The sequence below is a fragment of the Eleutherodactylus coqui genome, chromosome 2, assembly GCF_035609145.1.
Source record: "Eleutherodactylus coqui strain aEleCoq1 chromosome 2, aEleCoq1.hap1, whole genome shotgun sequence".
NCBI classification, from domain to species: Eukaryota; Metazoa; Chordata; class Amphibia; order Anura; family Eleutherodactylidae; genus Eleutherodactylus; species Eleutherodactylus coqui.
Window position 1 is genome coordinate 44,263,018 of NC_089838.1, and position 20,084 is coordinate 44,283,101.

The following is a 20,084-nucleotide window of genomic DNA, read 5'->3' on the forward strand; positions in this document are numbered from 1 at the left end:
GCCCTGGACAGGTGATATAAGCAGCCATGTAGCAGTACCCTCAGCAGTAGCCCTGGACAGGTGAGATAAGTGGATGTGTAGCAGCACCCTCAGCAGTAGCCCTGGACAGGTGATATAAGCAGCCATGTAGCAGCACCCTCAGCATTAGCCCTGGACAGGGGAGATAAGCAGCCATGTAGCAGCACCCTCAGCAGTAGCCCTGGACAGGGGAGATAAGTGGCCATGTAGCAGTACCCTCAGCAGTAGCCCTGGACAGGTGATATAAGCAGCCATGTAGCAGTACCCTCAGCAGTAGCCCTGGACAGGTGAGATAAGTGGATGTGTAGCAGCACCCTCAGCAGTAGCCCTGGACAGGGGAGATAAGTGGCCATGTAGCGGCACACTTAGCAGTAGCCCCGGACAGTGGAGATAAACAGCCGTGTAGCGGCACCCTCAGCAGTAGCCCTGGACAGGTGAGATAAGCGGTCGTGTATAGCGGCACCCTCAGCAGTAGCCCCGGACAGGTAGGATAAGTGGCCATGTAGCGGCTCCCTAAGCAGTAGCCCCGGATAGCTGAGATAGGTGGATGTGTAGCAGCACCCTCAGCAGTAGCCCCAGACAGGTGAGATAAGTGGATGTGTAGCTGCAGCTCTAGACAGATGAGATAAGCAGTCGTGTAGCGCAGTGTTCCCCAACTCCAGTCCTCAGGGACCGCCAACAGGTCATGTTTTCAGGATTTCCTCAGTGTTACACAGGTGATGTAATTATTGTCGGCGCCTCAGACATTGCCACAGGTGTTCTTACTATAGGAGATCCTGAAAACATGACCTGTTGATGGTCCCTGAGGACTGGAGTTGGGGACTCCTGGTGTAGCGGCACCCTCAGCAGTAGCCCCAGACAGGTGAAATAAGTGGCCGTGTGGTGGCATCCTCAGCAGTAGCCCTGGACAGGTGAGATAAGCAGATGTGTAGCAGGCACCCTCAGCAGTAACCCCATACAGGTGAGATAAGCAGCCATGTAGCAACTCCCTCAGCAGTAGTCCTGGGCAGGTGAGATAAGCAGCCATGTAGCGGCACCCTCACTAGTAGTCCTGTACAGGTAAGCAGCCATGTAGCGGCACCCTCAGTAGTAATCCCGTACAGGTGAGATAAGCAGCCATGTAGCGGCACCCTCAGTAGTAGTCCCGTACAGGTGAGATAAGCAGCCATGTGGCGGCGCCCTCAGCAGTAGACCCGGACAGGTGAGAGAAGTGTTAATTTAGCAGCACCCTCAGCAGTAGCCCCACACATGCGAGATAAGCAGCAGGTAGAGGCACCCCCAGCAGTAGCCCTGGAAAGGGGAGCTAAGCAGCCATGTAGCAGCACCCTCAGCAGTAGCCCCGGACAGGTGAGACAAGTGGATATGTAGCAGCAGCCTGAGCAGTAGCCCCAGACAGGTGAAATAAGCAGCCATGTAGCAGCACCCTCAGCAGTAGCCCCGGACAGGTGAGACGAGTGGATATGTAGCAGCAGCCAGAGCAGTAGCCCCAGACAGGTGAGATAAGCAGCCATGTAGCGACACCTTCAGCAGTAGCCCCGTACAGGTGAGATAAGCAGCCATGTAGCGACACCCTTAGTAGTAGCCTCGTACAGGTGAGATAAGCAGCCATGTTGCAGCACCCTCAGCAGTAGCCCCGCACAGGTGAAATAAGCAGCCATGTAGCGACACCCTCAGCAGTAGACCCGGACAGGTGAGATAAGAAGCCATGTAGCAGCAACCTCAGTGGCAGCCCCGGACAGGTGAGATAAGCGACATCGTGGGCAGGTAACGGCACGCACAGGGAGGACACCACAGAGACGACATTCGCCAGAGGAAATGTTTCCATGTAATGGAGGAAGAAGAAGGAGGACGTACTCACTGGCGCTGCACCTGCCGCTCCGACCACAAGGACACCTGTGCTGGGAGCTGCTATTAATCATTAATACCGAGTCCGGGGGCGGGGAGGAGGAGGGCGAGGGGGAGGGTAGCAGCATTAACCCCTGACTGACTGCTGCGGGATCACACTGCTTCCTGTCTAATCAGCACTGTCAATGAGCCGAGTACCACCATCACCATCCTCACATTGCCTGATGATCCCCACCACCATCATCCCCACATTGCCTGATGATCACCAACATCCTCACATTGCCTGATGATCAGCACCATCATCATCTTCCTCACACTGCCTGATGATGACTAGAATCATCCCCACATTGCCTGATGATCCCCACCACCATCATCCTCACATTGCCTGATCACCATCTTCCTCACTCAGCCTGATGATCCCCACCATCATCATCCTCACGCAGCCTAATGATCCCCACCATCATCCTCCTCACGCAGCCTGATGATCCCCACCATCATCCTCCTCACGCAGCCTCATGATCCGCACCATCATCCTCCTCACGCAGCCTGATGATCCCCACCATCATCCTCCTCACGCAGCCTCATGATCCCCACCATCATCCTCCTCACGCAGCCTCATGATCCCCACCATCATCCTCCTCACGCAGCCTGATGATCCGCACCATCATCCTCCTCACGCAGCCTGATGATCCGCACCATCATCCTCCTCACGCAGCCTGATGATCCCCACCATCATCACCCTCACGCAGCCTGATGATCCCCAGCATCATCACCCTCACGCAGCCTGATGGTCCCCAGCATCATCACCCTCACGCAGCCTGATGGTCCCCAGCATCATCACCCTCACGCAGCCTGATGGTCCCCAGCATCATCACCCTCACGCTGCCTGATGGTCCCCAGCATCATCACCCTCATGCTGCCTGATGGTCCCCAGCATCATCACCCTCACGCTGCCTGATGGTCCCCAGCATCATCACCCTCACGCTGCCTGATGGTCCCCAGCATCATCACCCTCACGCTGCCTGATGGTCCCCAGCATCATCACCCTCACGCTGCCTGATGGTCCCCAGCATCATCACCCTCACGCTGCCTGATGGTCCCCAGCATCATCACCCTCACGCTGCCTGATGGTCCCCAGCATCATCACCCTCACGCTGCCTGATGGTCCCCAGCATCATCACCCTCACGCTGCCTGATGGTCCCCAGCATCATCACCCTCACGCTGCCTGATGGTCCCCAGCATCATCACCCTCACGCTGCCTGATGGTCCCCAGCATCATCACCCTCACGCTGCCTGATGGTCCCCAGCATCATCACCCTCACGCTGCCTGATGGTCCCCAGCATCATCACCCTCACGCTGCCTGATGGTCCCCAGCATCATCACCCTCACGCTGCCTGATGGTCCCCAGCATCATCACCCTCACGCTGCCTGATGGTCCCCACCATCATCCTCCTCACGCAGCCTCATGGTCCCCACCATCATCATCCTCACGCTGCCTGATGATCCCCAGCATCATCATCCTCACGCTGCCTGATGATCCCCAGCATCATCATCCTCACGCTGCCTGATGATCCCCAGCTTCATCATCCTCACGCTGCCTGATGATCCCCAGCTTCATCATCCTCACGCTGCCTGATGATCCCCAGCTTCATCATCCTCACGCTGCCTGATGATCCCCAGCTTCATCATCCTCACGCTGCCTGATGATCCCCAGCTTCATCATCCTCACGCTGCCTGATGATCCCCAGCTTCATCATCCTCACGCTGCCTGATGATCCCCAGCATCATCATCCTCACGCTGCCTGATCATCACCAGCAACATCATCCTCACGCTGCCTGATCATCACCAGCATCATCATCCTCACGCTGCCTGATCATCACCAGCATCACCATCCTCACGCTGCCTGATCATCACCAACATCACCATCCTCACGCTGCCTGATCATCACCACCATCACCATCCTCACGCTGACTGATCATCACCACCATCCTCACGCTGTCTGATCATCACCACCACCACCATCCTCACTCTGCCTGATCATCACCACCAGCACCATCCTCACTCTGCCTGATCATCACCACCAGCACCATCCCCACGCTGCGTGATGATCACCAGCACCATCCCCACGCTGCGTGATGATCACCAGCACCATCCCCACGCTGCCTGATGATCACAAGCACCATCCCCACGCTGCCTGATGATCACAAGCACCATCCCCACGCTGCCCGATGATCACCAGCACCATCCCCACGCTGCCCGATGATCACCAGCACCATCCCCACGCTGCCCGATGATCACCAGCACCATCCCCACGCTGCCCGATGATCACCAGCACCATCCCCACGCTGCCCGATGATCACCAGCATCATCCCCACGCTGCCCGATGATCACCAGCATCATCCCCACGCTGCCCGATGATCACCAGCATCATCCCCACGCTGCCCGATGATCTCCAGCATCATCCCCACGCTGCCCGATGATCACCAGCATCATCCCCACGCTGCCCGATGATCACCAGCATCATCCCCACGCTGCCCGATGATCACCAGCATCATCCCCACGCTGCCCGATGATCACCAGCATCATCCCCACGCTGCCCGATGATCACCAGCATCATCCCCACGCTGCCCGATGATCACCAGCATCATCCCCACGCTGCCCGATGATCACCAGCATCATCCCCACGCTGCCCGATGATCACCAGCATCATCCCCACGCTGCCCGATGATCACCAGCATCATCCCCACGCTGCCCGATGATCACCAGCATCATCCCCACGCTGCCCGATGATCACCAGCATCATCCCCACGCTGCCCGATGATCACCAGCATCATCCCCACGCTGCCCGATGATCACCAGCATCATCCCCACGCTGCCCGATGATCACCAGCATCATCCCCACGCTGCCCGATGATCACCAGCATCATCCCCACGCTGCCCGATGATCACCAGCATCATCCCCACGCTGCCCGATGATCACCAGCATCATCCCCACGCTGCCCGATGATCACCAGCATCATCCCCACGCTGCCCGATGATCACCAGCATCATCCCCACGCTGCCTGATGATCACCAGCATCATCCCCACGCTGCCTGATGATCACCAGCATCATCCCCACGCTGCCTGATGATCACCAGCATCATCCCCACGCTGCCTGATGATCACCAGCATCATCCCCACGCTGCCTGATGATCACCAGCATCATCCCCACGCTGCCTGATGATCACCAGCATCATCCCCACGCTGCCTGATGATCACCAGCATCATCCCCACGCTGCCTGATGATCACCAGCATCATCCCCACGCTGCCTGATGATCACCAGCATCATCCCCACGCTGCCTGATGATCACCAGCATCATCCCCACGCTGCCTGATGATCACCAGCATCATCCCCACGCTGCCTGATGATCACCAGCATCATCCCCACGCTGCCTGATGATCACCAGCATCATTCCCACGCTGCCTCATGATCACCAGCATCATCCCCACGCTGCCTGATGATCACCAGCATCATCCCCACGCTGCCTGATGATCACCAGCATCATCCCCACACTGCCTGATGATCACCAGCATCATCCCCACACTGCCTGATGATCACCAGCATCTTCACATTGCCTGATGATCACTACCATCATCATCATCACGCTGCCTGATCACCACCACCACGATCTTCACATTGCCTGATGATCACCACCACCACCACGATCTTCACATTGCCTGATGATCACCACCACCACCATCATCCTCACGCTGCCTGATGATCACCGCCATCACCCTCCTGACGCTGCCTGATGACTGCCACCACCTCGTTGAGGGGGGACAGGAACGCACGGCCCCCCGTGGAGGAGAGGGGACAGGAACGCACGGCCCCCCGTGGAGGAGAGGGGACAGGAACGCACGGCCCCCCGTGGAGGAGAGGGGACAGGAACGCACGGCCCCCCGTGGAGGAGAGGGGACAGGAACGCACGGCCCCCCGTGGAGGAGAGGGGACAGGAACGCACGGCCCCCGTGGACTGTGGAGGCCAGTGGAGTGTGGCTGGGGAAGGAACAAGGCCAGTGGAGTGTGGCTGGGGAAGGAACAAACCCAGTGGAGTGTGGCTGGGGAAGGAACAAACCCAGTGGAGTGTGGAGGCCGGTGACGTGCGGTAGAGGAAGAAACAATTCCATGGGGAGTGGAGAGTAGTGATGAAGTAAAGGAAGGAATCAGTAGATGCTGGGTAATTGAGTAATTTCAGTCTCACACCAGGTGACCATGGCCCTAATCCTGGGAACATCTTCTGAGTATTAGAAGATGAAAGGCATAATGCAGACACCTCTAACAGGGTGGAGCAGTCCTGGAGTTATAACAAAATCCTAGGGACAGGGGAGAAACAGTCCTCAAGTCATAAGAGTTCTAGGGACTGGTAAGGCAGTCCTGAAGTCCTAACCGAGTCCCAGGGATAGGGTATGGCAGTCCTGGAGTCCTAACCGAGTCCTAGGGACCGGTAGGGCAGTCCTGAACTCCTAACCGGGTCCTAGGGATCGGTAGGGCAGTCCTGAACTCCTAACCGGGTCCTAGGGATCGGTAGGGCAGTCCTGAAGTCCGCAGTCCTGAAGTCCTAACCGGGTCCTAGGGACCGGTAGGGCAGTCCTGACGTCCTAACCGGGTCCTAGGGACCGGTAGGGCAGTCCTGACGTCCTAACCGGGTCCTAGGGACCGGTAGGGCAGTCCTGACGTCCATACCGGGTCCTAGGGACCGGTAGGGCAGTCCTGACGTCCATACCGGGTCCTAGGGACCGGTAGGGCAGTCCTGACGTCCATACCGGGTCCTAGGGACCGGTAGGGCAGTCCTGACGTCCATACCGGGTCCTAGGGACCGGTAGGGCAGTCCTGACGTCCCTACCGAGGACAGGTAGGGCAGTCCTGACGTCCTAACCGAGTCCTAGGGACCGGTAGGGCAGTCCTGACGTCCTAACCGAGTCCTAGGGACCGGTAGGGCAGTCCTGACGTCCTAACCGAGTCCTAGGGACCGGTAGGGCAGTCCTGACGTCCTAACCGAGTCCTAGGGACCGGTAGGGCAGTCCTGACGTCCTAACCGAGTCCTAGGGACCGGTAGGGCAGTCCTGACGTCCTAACCGAGTCCTAGGGACCGGTAGGGCAGTCCTGACGTCCTAACCGAGTCCTAGGGACCGGTAGGGCAGTCCTGACGTCCTAACCGAGTCCTAGGGACCGGTAGGGCAGTCCTGACGTCCTAACCGAGTCCTAGGGACCGGTAGGGCAGTCCTGAAGTCCTAACCGAGTCCTAGGGACCGGTAGGGCAGTCCTGAAGTCCTAACCGAGTCCTAGGGACCGGTAGGGCAGTCCTGAAGTCCTAACCGAGTCCTAGGGACCGGTAGGGCAGTCCTGAAGTCCTAACCGAGTCCTAGGGACCGGTAGGGCAGTCCTGAAGTCCTAACCGAGTCCTAGGGACCGGTAGGGCAGTCCTGAAGTCCTAACCGAGTCCTAGGGACCGGTAGGGCAGTCCTGAAGTCCTAACCGAGTCCTAGGGACCGGTAGGGCAGTCCTGAAGTCCTAACCGAGTCCTAGGGACCGGTAGGGCAGTCCTAAAGTCCTAACCGAGTCCTAGGGACCGGTAGGGCAGTCCTAAAGTCCTAACCGAGTCCTAGGGACCGGTAGGGCAGTCCTAAAGTCACAACCGAGTCCTAGGGACCGGTAGGGCAGTCCTAAAGTCACAACCGAGTCCTAGGGACAGGTAGGGCAGTCCTAAAGTCACAACCGAGTCCTAGGGACAGGTAGGGCAGTCCTAAAGTCACAACCGAGTCCTAGGGACAGGTAGGGCAGTCCTGAAGTCACAACCGAGTCCTAGGGACAGGTAGGGCAGTCCTGAAGTCACAACCGAGTCCTAGGGACCGGTAGGGCAGTCCTGAAGTCACAACCGAGTCCTAGGGACCGGTAGGGCAGTCCTGAAGTCCTAACCGAGTCCTAGGGACCGATAGGGCAGTCCTGAAGTCCTAACCGAGTCCTAGGGACCGATAGGGCAGTCCTGAAGTCACAACCGAGTCCTAGGGACCGGTAGGGCAGTCCTAAAGTCACAACCGAGTCCTAGGGACAGGTAGGGCAGTCCTAAAGTCACAACCGAGTCCTAGGGACAGGTAGGGCAGTCCTAAAGTCACAACTGAGTCCTAGGGATCGGTAGGGGAATCCTGAAGTCATAACAGAGTCCTAGGACCCATCCATCATGTATGAGCCCTGCAAACAACTGCCCCGATCTGCCACCTGATGTGGGGGAGTCAATCGCTTCTCTCTTCTGTTATTCTGTCTGCAAAAATATTTCCACCACTTTGCACATTTATGATGTTTCCATAGTAACCGTATCGGGCGTGAATGGAAAATTCTCACCCCCCACCCACATTACTATGAGAGTCACTGACAGATGGAGGCGACGTTCATACCACTGACAGATGGATCAGCGTTCTTCTACACAGAGCGCCGCACATCACACTGCCGTACAATACACGGGTGCAGGAACTCCTCCGGAGGGCACAATATGCAGGGTCTTCAAACACGTTAGAGGGCACACGTGTGATATATAACTCCACCATTCATACAATTTAAGCAGAGGGCGAGAATCACCATGTACATCTCTACGCCCGTCATCCATAGAAGTACGCCCGCTGCCCGGCAAGTGAATAGTATCCTGAAGCAGGAAAAACGGAGACGTGTGCAGATTGGAGAGACTGCCATAATGCATAGCTAACGCAGCAATGTCCCGGGCACCTCGGACAGGGACACAGATTAGGGCAGTGGCAGTTCTGTGTATATGGCAGACGGCGGCTCGGTGTATATGAGGGTGGTGGCGGCTCAGTGTGTATGAGGGTGGTGGCGGCTCGGTGTGTATGGAAGGTGGTGGCTAAGTGTATGTCGCTGCTGGCGGTTCGGTTTATTAGGATGGTGATGAAAGTCCACCGTTGGGTTAAAAGCTTTTAGTCTTTATTAACCCCTTAAGTACACGGCCCTTTTTTTAAATTCCCATTTTCTGTCTTTCCTCCCCCTTTAAAAATGTATAACTCTTAATTATCCAGCGAGTCGCTGTACGAAGGCTTATTTTCTGCGGGGCGAGTTGTATTTTTCAATGGTGCTATTTAATGTACCATATAATGTTCTGCAAAACTTTTTAAAAAAATTCTAAGTGGAGTAAAATGAAAAAAAAAAAGAAATTCCGCCATCTTTGGGTGCATCGTGTTTTTACAGCGTACACACTGCAACAAAAATGACCTGATAACTGTATTCTATGGGTCAGTATAACTACGATACCAAATTTATATAGTTTTTTTTTTTGCTGTACTACTTTTTTTTTTTCAAAGATATTTAATTTCAATTATTTTCTGCCGCCATCTTCTGACAGCCCTAACTTTTTTATTTTTTTGTTGACATAGTTGTGCGAGGGGTCATTTCTTTGGCCAGACGTCCTGTAGTTTGTTGCTACCATTCTGGAGTACATATGACTTTTTGATCGCTTTTTATTACAATTTTTCTTGGAAACAGGGTGGCCAAAAACATCACAATTCTGGTGTTTTTTTTTCTGAGGACGTTCACCGTGGGGGGTAAATAATGCGTTACTTTTATAGATCGGACTTTTACGGACGCAGCGATACCAAATATGTATTTTTCTTTTATTATTTAGATATTTTCATTAGAAATATGGCAGAAGGATTTTTTTTAGTAAAACTTTAATTAGTAAAACTTTTTTTAAACTTATTGTTAATATTTTTTTTAGTCCCCAGCTGGATCAAGAATATACAATGCTTTGATCGCTCCTGCAGTATGATGTAATGACATAGCATTACATTACACTGCGATCAGGCAGGCATTCTACCAAGATATCCCATGGGCTTGGTTGATAGGTATTCTGCCATGACAGCCCTGGGGTCTATCAGAAGGCCCCCGGCTGCCATGACACCCGCACATCTCCCTACGATCTTATCGCGGGGGGCCTTACAGGCCACTTAAAAATTGGCCCGGGGATTTAAATGCTGTATGGCTTATCAGAGCTGTTGCCAGCAGGTGCCCACATTGTCGATCTCCCTCCCTTCATACATACCCCGACGCTGCAGGAAGTAACTGTATGCCCTATAGCGTTAAGGGCCGCTGTCAGAATTGCTGGTAGCTTTTAAAGGGTTAACAGATCTGATGAACCACGCAGCTTATCGGAGCTGTTGCAGGCGGGTGTCGGCTGTGAGAAACAGCCAGCACTCGTCTTGTATGGAGCGGGATCGCCCCGCGATCACCCTTCATACATACTCCAACGCTGCAGGACGTAACTGTACGTCTTATAGCATTAAGGGGTTAAACAATCCAGACAGACATGAAGGAACAGAGAGCATGTGCCGTCTTGCATGTTTCAGCAAGTATGTTGCCCCTAATCATAGATATCAAGGCAAGTGTAACATATCACAATAGACAGCCAATGGGGTGCCTGGAACAAGAACACATGACCCCAGAGGCAAAACACAATTACAGGGAGACAGAAAAAAAATAAACAATAGTGCAAAAAAAAGTCCAGTCGGCAGTTCATTCCATGCGGTTCTTAGGTCCACAATATATGCATCCAGAATGCCCCTCGGTTAAGAAATTTGTGATGATCTCCCTATAATGGGCGCTTAACTCCTTCAATCCTGCAGACTTGTAAGGAGAAAAAAATCTCCTTAATGAACCGAAAAGAAATGGGATGAAACAGCCGGCACCCTCTTCCTTCCAGCATCAGTTATACCGAATATACTCGAGTATAAACCGACTTTTTCAGCACATTTCTTATGCTGAAAAAGCCCCCCATGGCTTATACTCGAGTGAGGTACGTGCACCATTTCTTTCAATGGGGCCGCCGCTGCGTGTAGTGATTTTCGGGGAAGGGCTTTAAATATAAGCCCTTCCCTGAAAATCATCCCTAACGTCAAAAAATAAATGCTCACCTCTCCGGCGCAGTCGAGGCTCAGGCGCGTTCAGCCACTTGTTCCTGGACCAATCACAGGCAGCGCTCAGCTGTCATTCAATTTATTGTAGACGGAGGGTGGTAGCAGTTCAGAGTATTAGGGTTGTGGAGGTTCATTGTATGTGCCTGTTCAGTAAATGTGGCCGGTCAGTGTATGTGGCAGACGGAGGGTGGCGGCGGTCCGGTGTATGTGGCAGACGGACGGTGGCGGCGGCCCGGTGTATGTGGCAGACGGACGGTGGCGGCGGCCCGGTGTATGTGGCAGACGGACGGTGGCGGCGGCCCGGTGTATGTGGCACACGGAGGGTGGCGGCGGCCCGGTGTATGTGGCACACGGAGGGTGGCGGCGGCCCGGTGTATGTGGCACACGGAGGGTGGCGGCGGCCCGGTGTATGTGGCACACGGAGGGTGGCGGCGGCCCGGTGTATGTGGCACACGGAGGGTGGCGGCGGCCCGGTGTATGAGGCACACGGAGGGTGGCGGCGGCCCGGTGTATGAGGCACACGGAGGGTGGTGGCGGCCCGGTGTATGTGGCAGGTGGCGGGCCTGAGTATGTGGCGGGCCTGAGTATGTGGCAGGTGCTTCGGTGTTTATGTGGCTGATGGCAGTTCAGCATTTATGGCAGATGGAGGGTGGTGGCAGTTCGGTGTATGTGGCAGATGGAGGGTGGTGGTGGCACGAGTGTATGGCAGATTGAGGGTGGTAGCGGTTCGGTGTATGTGGCGGGTCGGTGTATGTGGCAGATGGAGGGTGGTGGCGGTTCGGTGTATGTGGCAGATGGAGGGTGGTGGCGGTTCGGTGTATGTGGCAGATGGAGGGTGGTGGCGGTTCGGTGTATGTGGCAGATGGAGGGTGGTGGCGGTTCGGTGTATGTGGCAGATGGAGGGTGGTGGCGGTTCGGTGTATGTGGCAGATGGAGGGTGGTGGCGGTTCGGTGTATGTGGCAGATGGAGGGTGGTGGCGGTTCGGTGTATGTGGCAGATGGAGGATGGTGGCGGTTCGGTGTACGTAGCAGATGGAGGGTGGTGGTGGCACGAGTGTATGGCAGATTGAGGGTGGTAGCGGTTCGGTATATGTGGCTGGCGGCGGTAGGTGTATGTGGCAGACAGAGGGTGGTGGCGACGGTTCAGTATATGTGGCGGGTCAGTGTATGTGGCAGATTGGGGTTGGTGGTGGTTCGGTGTATGTGGCAGATGGGGGGTGGTGGTGGTTCGGTGTATGTGGCAGATGGGGGGTGGTGGTGGTTCGGTGTATGTGGCAGATGGGGGGTGGTGATGGTTCGGTGTATGTGGCAGATGGGGTGGTGGTGGTTCAGTGTATGTGGCAGATGGGGTGGTGGCGGTTCCTTGTATTGTGGCAGATGGAGGGTGGTGGCGGTTCGGTGTATGTGGCAGATGGAGGGTGGTGGCGGTTCGGTGTATGTGGCAGATGGAGGGTGGTGGCGGTTCGGTGTATGTGGCAGATGGAGGGTGGTGGCGGTTCGGTGTATGTGGCAGATGGAGGGTGGTGGCGGTTCGGTGTATGTGGCAGATGGAGGGTGGTGGCGGTTCGGTGTATGTGGCAGATGGAGGGTGGTGGCGGTTCGGTGTATGTGGCAGATGGAGGGTGGTGGCGGTTCGGTGTATGTGGCAGATGGAGGGTGGTGGCGGTTCGGTGTATGTGGCAGATGGAGGGTGGTGGCGGTTCGGTGTATGTGGCAGATGGAGGGTGGTGGCGGTTCGGTGTATGTGGCAGATGGAGGGTGGTGGCGGTTCGGTGTATGTGGCAGATGGAGGGTGGTGGCGGTTCGGTGTATGTGGCAGATGGAGGGTGGTGCCGGTTCGGTGTATGTGGCAGATGGAGGGTGGTGGCGGTTCGGTGTATGTGGCAGATGGAGGGTGGTGGCTGTTCAGTGTATGTGGCAGATGGAGGGTGGTGGCAGTTCGGTGTGTATGTGGCTGATGGCAATTCAGCATTTATGGCAGATGGAGGGTGGTGGCGGTTCGGTGTATGTGGCAGATGGAGGGTGGTGGCGGTTCGGTGTATGTGGCAGATGGAGGGTGGTGGCGGTTCGGTGTATGTGGCAGATGGAGGGTGGTGGCTGTTCAGTGTATGTGGCAGATGGAGGGTGGTGGCAGTTCGGTGTGTATGTGGCTGATGGCAATTCAGCATTTATGGCAGATGGAGGGTGGTGGCGGTTCGGTGTATGTGGCAGATGGAGGGTGGTGGCAGTTCGGTGTGTATGTGGCTGATGGCAATTCAGCATTTATGGCAGATGGAGGGTGGTGGCGGTTCGGTGTATGTGGCAGATGGAGGGTGGTGGCGGTTCGGTGTATGTGGCAGATGGAGGGTGGTGGCGGTTCGGTGTATGTGGCAGATGGAGGGTGGTGGCTGTTCAGTGTATGTGGCAGATGGAGGGTGGTGGCAGTTCGGTGTGTATGTGGCTGATGGCAATTCAGCATTCATGGCAGATGGAGGGTGGTGGCGGTTCGGTGTATGTGGCAGATGGAGGGTGGTGGCGGTTCGGTGTATGTGGCAGATGGAGAGTGGTGGCGGTTCGGTGTATGTGGCAGATGGAGAGTGGTGGCGGTTCGGTGTATGTGGCAGATGGAGGGGGGTGGCGGTTCGGTGTATGTGGCAGATGGAGGGGGGTGGCGGTTCGGTGTATGTGGCAGATGGAGGGTGGTGGCGGTTCGGTGTATGTGGCAGATGGAGGGTGGTGGCGGTTCGGTGTATGTGGCAGATGGAGGGTGGTGGCGGTTCGGTGTATGTGGCAGATGGAGGGTGGTGGCGGTTCGGTGTATGTGGCAGATGGAGGGTGGTGGCAGTTCGGTGTGTATGTGGCTGATGGCAATTCAGCATTTATGGCAGATGGAGGGTGGTGGTGGTTCGGTGTATGTGGCAGATGGAGGGTGGTGGTGGTTCGGTGTATGTGGCAGATGGAGGGTGGCGGCGGCCCGGTGTATGTGGCACACGGAGGGTGGCGGCGGCCCGGTGTATGTGGCACACGGAGGGTGGCGGCGGCCCGGTGTATGTGGCACACGGAGGGTGGCGGCGGCCCGGTGTATGTGGCACACGGAGGGTGGCGGCGGCCCGGTGTATGTGGCACACGGAGGGTGGCGGCGGCCCGGTGTATGAGGCACACGGAGGGTGGCGGCGGCCCGGTGTATGAGGCACACGGAGGGTGGCGGCGGCCCGGTGTATGAGGCACACGGAGGGTGGCGGCGGCCCGGTGTATGAGGCACACGGAGGGTGGCGGCGGCCCGGTGTATGTGGCAGGTGGCGGGCCTGAGTATGTGGCGGGCCTGAGTATGTGGCAGGTGCTTCGGTGTTTATGTGGCTGATGGCAGTTCAGCATTTATGGCAGATGGAGGGTGGTGGCAGTTCGGTGTATGTGGCAGATGGAGGGTGGTGGTGGCACGAGTGTATGGCAGATTGAGGGTGGTAGCGGTTCGGTGTATGTGGCGGGTCGGTGTATGTGGCAGATGGAGGGTGGTGGCGGTTCGGTGTATGTGGCAGATGGAGGGTGGTGGCGGTTCGGTGTATGTGGCAGATGGAGGGTGGTGGCGGTTCGGTGTATGTGGCAGATGGAGGGTGGTGGCGGTTCGGTATATGTGGCAGATGGAGGGTGGTGGCGGTTCGGTGTATGTGGCAGATGGAGGGTGGTGGCGGTTCGGTGTATGTGGCAGATGGAGGGTGGTGGCGGTTCGGTGTATGTGGCAGATGGAGGATGGTGGCGGTTCGGTGTATGTAGCAGATGGAGGGTGGTGGTGGCACGAGTGTATGGCAGATTGAGGGTGGTAGCGGTTCGGTATATGTGGCTGGCGGCGGTAGGTGTATGTGGCAGACAGAGGGTGGTGGCGACGGTTCAGTATATGTGGCGGGTCAGTGTATGTGGCAGATTGGGGTTGGTGGTGGTTCGGTGTATGTGGCAGATGGGGGGTGGTGGTGGTTCGGTGTATGTGGCAGATGGGGGGTGGTGGTGGTTCGGTGTATGTGGCAGATGGGGGGTGGTGGTGGTTCGGTGTATGTGGCAGATGGGGGGTGGTGATGGTTCGGTGTATGTGGCAGATGGGGTGGTGGTGGTTCAGTGTATGTGGCAGATGGGGTGGTGGCGGTTCCTTGTATTGTGGCAGATGGAGGGTGGTGGCGGTTCGGTGTATGTGGCAGATGGAGGGTGGTGGCGGTTCGGTGTATGTGGCAGATGGAGGGTGGTGGCGGTTCGGTGTATGTGGCAGATGGAGGGTGGTGGCGGTTCGGTGTATGTGGCAGATGGAGGGTGGTGGCGGTTCGGTGTATGTGGCAGATGGAGGGTGGTGGCGGTTCGGTGTATGTGGCAGATGGAGGGTGGTGGCGGTTCGGTGTATGTGGCAGATGGAGGGTGGTGGCGGTTCGGTGTATGTGGCAGATGGAGGGTGGTGGCGGTTCGGTGTATGTGGCAGATGGAGGGTGGTGGCGGTTCGGTGTATGTGGCAGATGGAGGGTGGTGCCGGTTCGGTGTATGTGGCAGATGGAGGGTGGTGGCGGTTCGGTGTATGTGGCAGATGGAGGGTGGTGGCTGTTCAGTGTATGTGGCAGATGGAGGGTGGTGGCAGTTCGGTGTGTATGTGGCTGATGGCAATTCAGCATTTATGGCAGATGGAGGGTGGTGGCGGTTCGGTGTATGTGGCAGATGGAGGGTGGTGGCGGTTCGGTGTATGTGGCAGATGGAGGGTGGTGGCGGTTCGGTGTATGTGGCAGATGGAGGGTGGTGGCTGTTCAGTGTATGTGGCAGATGGAGGGTGGTGGCAGTTCGGTGTGTATGTGGCTGATGGCAATTCAGCATTTATGGCAGATGGAGGGTGGTGGCGGTTCGGTGTATGTGGCAGATGGAGGGTGGTGGCAGTTCGGTGTGTATGTGGCTGATGGCAATTCAGCATTTATGGCAGATGGAGGGTGGTGGCGGTTCGGTGTATGTGGCAGATGGAGGGTGGTGGCGGTTCGGTGTATGTGGCAGATGGAGGGTGGTGGCGGTTCGGTGTATGTGGCAGATGGAGGGTGGTGGCTGTTCAGTGTATGTGGCAGATGGAGGGTGGTGGCAGTTCGGTGTGTATGTGGCTGATGGCAATTCAGCATTTATGGCAGATGGAGGGTGGTGGCGGTTCGGTGTATGTGGCAGATGGAGGGTGGTGGCGGTTCGGTGTATGTGGCAGATGGAGAGTGGTGGCGGTTCGGTGTATGTGGCAGATGGAGAGTGGTGGCGGTTCGGTGTATGTGGCAGATGGAGGGGGTGGCGGTTCGGTGTATGTGGCAGATGGAGGGGGGTGGCGGTTCGGTGTATGTGGCAGATGGAGGGGGGTGGCGGTTCGGTGTATGTGGCAGATGGAGAGTGGTGGCGGTTCGGTGTATGTGGCAGATGGAGAGTGATGGCGGTTCGGTGTATGTGGCAGATGGAGGGTGGTGGCGGTTCGGTGTATGTGGCAGATGGAGGGTGGTGGCGGTTCGGTGTATGTGGCAGATGGAGGGTGGTGGTGGCACGAGTGTATGGCAGATTGAGGGTGGTAGCGGTTCGGTATATGTGGCTGGCGGCGGTAGGTGTATGTGGCAGACAGAGGGTGGTGGCGACGGTTCAGTATATGTGGCGGGTCAGTGTATGTGGCAGATTGGGGGTGGTGGTGGTTCGGTGTATGTGGCAGATGGGGGGTGGTGGTGGTGGTTCGGTGTATGTGGCAGATGGGGGGTGGTGGCGGTTCCTTGTATTGTGGCAGATGGAGGGTGGTGGCGGTTCCTTGTATTGTGGCAGATGGAGGGTGGTGGCGGTTCGGTGTATGTGGCAGATGGAGGGTGGTGGCGGTTCGGTGTATGTGGCAGATGGAGGGTGGTGGCGGTTCGGTGTATGTGGCAGATGGAGGGTGGTGGCGGTTCGGTGTATGTGGCAGATGGAGGGTGGTGGCGGTTCCTTGTATTGTGGCAGATGGAGGGTGGTGGCGGTTCGGTGTATGTGGCAGATGGAGGGTGGTGGCGGTTCGGTGTATGTGGCAGATGGAGGGTGGTGGCGGTTCGGTGTATGTGGCAGATGGAGGGTGGTGGCGGTTCGGTGTATGTGGCAGATGGAGGGTGGTGGCGGTTCGGTGTATGTGGCAGATGGAGGGTGGTGGCGGTTCGGTGTATGTGGCAGATGGAGGGTGGTGGCGGTTCGGTGTATGTGGCAGATGGAGGGCGGTGGCGGTTCGGTGTATGTGGCAGATGGAGGGCGATGGCGGTTCGGTGTGGAGGGCGATGGCGGTTCGGTGTATGTGGCAGATGGAGGGTGGTGGCGGTTCGGTGTATGTGGCAGATGGAGGGTGGTGGCGGTTCGGTGTATGTGGCAGATGGAGGGTGGTGGCGGTTCGGTGTATGTGGCAGATGGAGGGTGGTGGCGGTTCGGTGTATGTGGCAGATGGAGGGTGGTGGCGGTTCGGTGTATGTGGCAGATGGAGGGTGGTGGCGGTTCGGTGTATGTGGCAGATGGAGGGTGGTGGCGGTTCGGTGTATGTGGCAGATGGAGGGTGGTGGCTGTTCATGGTATGTGGCAGATGGAGGGTGGTGGCTGTTCATGGTATGTGGCAGATGGAGGGTGGTGGCAGTTCGGTGTGTATGTGGCTGATGGCAATTCAGCATTTATCGCAGATGGAGGGTGGTGGCGGTTCGGTGTATGTGGCAGATGGAGGGTGGTGGCGGCTCGGTGTATGTGGCAGATGGAGAGTGGTGGCGGTTCGGTGTATGTGGCAGATGGAGAGTGGTGGCGGTTCGGTGTATGTGGCAGATGGAGAGTGGTGGCGGTTCGGTGTATGTGGCAGATGGAGGGGGGTGGCGGTTCGGTGTATGTGGCAGATGGAGGGTGGTGGCGGTTCGGTGTATGTGGCAGATTGGGGGGTGGTGGCGGTTCGGTGTATGTGGCAGATTGGGGGTGGTGGCGGTTCGGTGTATGTGGCAGATGGGGGGTGGTGGTGGTGGTTCGGTGTATGTGGCAGATGGAGGGTGGTGGCGGTTCGGTATATGTGGCAGATGGAGGGTGGTGGCGGTTCGGTGTATGTGGCAGATGGAGGGTGGTGGCGGTTCGGTGTATGTGGCAGATGGAGGGTGGTGGCGGTTCGGTGTATGTGGCAGATGGAGGGTGGTGGCGGTTCGGTGTATGTGGCAGATGGAGGGCGATGGCGGTTCGGTGTGGAGGGCGATGGCGGTTCGGTGTATGTGGCAGATGGAGGGTGGTGGCGGTTCGGTGTATGTGGCAGATGGAGGGTGGTGGCGGTTCGGTGTATGTGGCAGATGGAGGGTGGTGGCGGTTCGGTGTATGTGGCAGATGGAGGGTGGTGGCGGTTCGGTGTATGTGGCAGATGGAGGGTGGTGGCGGTTCGGTGTATGTGGCAGATGGAGGGTGGTGGCGGTTCGGTGTATGTGGCAGATGGAGGGTGGTGGCTGTTCAGTGTATGTGGCAGATGGAGGGTGGTGGCAGTTCGGTGTGTATGTGGCTGATGGCAATTCAGCATTTATGGCAGATGGAGGGTGGTGGCGGTTCGGTGTATGTGGCAGATGGAGGGTGGTGGCGGTTCGGTGTATGTGGCAGATGGAGAGTGGTGGCGGTTCGGTGTATGTGGCAGATGGAGAGTGGTGGCGGTTCGGTGTATGTGGCAGATGGAGAGTGGTGGCGGTTCGGTGTATGTGGCAGATGGAGGGGGGTGGCGGTTCGGTGTATGTGGCAGATGGAGGGTGGTGGCGGTTTGGTGTATGTGGCAGATTGGGGGTGGTGGCGGTTCGGTGTATGTGGCAGATGGGGGGTGGTGGTGGTGGTTCGGTGTATGTGGCAGATGGGGGGTGGTGATGGTTCGGTGTATGTGGTCGATGGGGGGTGGTGATGGTTCGTTGTATGTGGCAGATGGGGGGTGGTGATGGTTCGGTGTATGTGGCAGATGGGGGGTGGTGGTTCGGTGTATGTGGCAGATGGAGGGTGGTGGCGGTTCGGTGTATGTGGCAGATGGAGGGTGGTGGCGGTTCGGTGTATGTGGCAGATGGGGGGGGTGGCGGTTCGGTGTATGTGGCAGATGGAGGGCGGTGGCGGTTCGGTGTATGTGGCAGATGGAGGGCGGTGGCGGTTCGGTGTATGTGGCAGATGGAGGGCGGTGGCGGTTCGGTGTATGTGGCAGATGGAGGGCGGTGGCGGTTCGGTGTATGTGGCAGATGGAGGGTGGTGGCGGTTCGGTGTATGTGGCAGATGGAGGGTGGTGGCGGTTCGGTGTATGTGGCAGATGGAGGGTGGTGGTGGCGGTTCGGTGTATGTGGCAGATGGAGGGTGGTGGTGGCGGTTCGGTGTATGTGGCAGATGGAGGGTGGTGGTGGCGGTTCGGTGTATGTGGCAGATGGAACGTGGTGGCGGTTCGGTGTATGTGGCAGATGGAGGGTGGTGGCGGTTCGGTGTATGTGGCAGATGGAGGGTGGTGGCGGTTCGGTTTATGTGGCAGATGGAGGGTGGTGGCGGTTCGGTTTATGTGGCAGATGGAGGGTGGTGGCGGTTCGGTGTATGTGGCAGATGGAGGGTGGTGGCGGTTCGGTGTATGTGGCAGATTGAGGGTGGTAGCGGTTCGGTGTATGTGGCGGGTCGGTGTATGTGGCAGATGGAGGGTGGTGGCGGTTCGGTGTATGTGGCAGATGGAGGGTGGTGGCGGTTCGGTGTATGTGGCAGATGGAGGGTGGTGGCGGTTCGGTGTATGTGGCAGATGGAGGGTGGTGGCGATTCGGTGTATGTGGCAAATGGAGGGTGGTGGCGGTTCGGTGTATGTGGCAGATGGAGGGTGGTGGCGGTTCGGTGTATGTGGCAGATGGAGGGTGGTGGCGGTTCGGTGTATGTGGCAGATGGAGGGTGGTGGCGGTTCGGTGTATGTGGCAGATGGAGGGTGGTGGCTGTTCAGTGTATGTGGCAGATGGAGGGTGGTGGCAGTTCGGTGTGTATGTGGCTGATGGCAATTCAGCATTTATGGCAGATGGAGGGTGGTGGCGGTTCGGTGTATGTGGCCGATAGAGGGTGGCGGTTCGGTGTATGTGGCAGATGGAGGGTGGTGGCAGTTCCTTGTATGTGGCAGATGGAGGGTGGTGGCGGTTCGGTGTATGTGGCAGATGGAGGGTGGTGGCAGTTCGGTGTATGTGGCGGATGGAAGGTGGTGGCGGTTCCTTGTATGTGGCAGATGGAGGGTGGTGGCGGTTCCTTGTATGTGGCAGATGGAGGGTGGTGGCGGTTCCTTGTATGTGGCAGATG

The 20,084-nt window shown here is 57.4% G+C and overlaps 1 protein-coding gene across 5 annotated transcripts in view; it reads right to left on the reverse strand.

Moving 5' to 3' along the window:
- EPS8 (EGFR pathway substrate 8, signaling adaptor) overlaps nucleotides 1–20,084 on the reverse strand; it is an 85,787-nt gene that overhangs the window by 63,748 nt on the left and 1,955 nt on the right. The window contains exon 1 of one of the 5 annotated variants that reach the window (XM_066590716.1): nucleotides 1,873–1,897. The exons of 3 other annotated variants lie outside the window; for them this stretch is intronic. The gene's annotated coding sequence lies outside the window, so the exon portion shown is untranslated. Of the gene's footprint in view, nucleotides 1–1,872; nucleotides 1,898–20,084 lie in introns of those variants that run through there. One more of the 5 variants, XM_066590720.1, reaches the window with a different exon arrangement.